The following is a 463-nucleotide window of genomic DNA, read 5'->3' as shown; positions in this document are numbered from 1 at the left end:
ACACACAAACACAGACACTGTACACACACAGGCACAGACACCTGACAGACACCGTACACACTCAGACACCTTAAACACACAGACACCGACACCGTACACACACACAGACACCGTGCACACACACACAGACACCGTGCACACACAGACACCTTACACACACAGACACCGCACACACACAGACACCGTGCACACACAGACACCTTACACACACACTCTACACACGGACACACAGACACCGTACACATGGACACACACAGACACAGTGTACACGGACACACGGACACACACAAAGAGACACCGTACACTCACAGATACTGGAAACAAACACAGAGATACTGTACATACACTACATGCAAAGGACACGTGACACTCCTGGCGCATTTTCACAACACGCTAAGAACACGCTAAGAAAACATGACGCGTCCCGGCGTGTTTTCACAACACGCTAAGAACACGCTTAGAA

General features: G+C 50.1%; 1 protein-coding gene and 1 long non-coding RNA gene across 3 annotated transcripts in view; one reads left to right on the top strand and one right to left on the bottom strand.

Moving 5' to 3' along the window:
• The window catches only part of LOC113972362, a 12,653-nt gene that overhangs the window by 5,048 nt on the left and 7,142 nt on the right, over positions 1-463 (bottom strand). The gene's annotated exons all lie outside the window — the stretch shown is intronic.
• LOC113972361 (echinoderm microtubule-associated protein-like 6) overlaps positions 1-463 on the top strand; it is an 11,280-nt gene that overhangs the window by 5,127 nt on the left and 5,690 nt on the right. The gene's annotated exons all lie outside the window — the stretch shown is intronic.

Source organism: Neopelma chrysocephalum, unplaced genomic scaffold (genome assembly GCF_003984885.1).
Source record: "Neopelma chrysocephalum unplaced genomic scaffold, ASM398488v2 Primary Assembly neopelma1_91, whole genome shotgun sequence".
NCBI lineage: Eukaryota > Metazoa > Chordata > Aves > Passeriformes > Pipridae > Neopelma > Neopelma chrysocephalum.
Note: the sequence above shows the minus strand (reverse complement) of the source record. Positions and strands in the feature narration are given on the sequence as shown.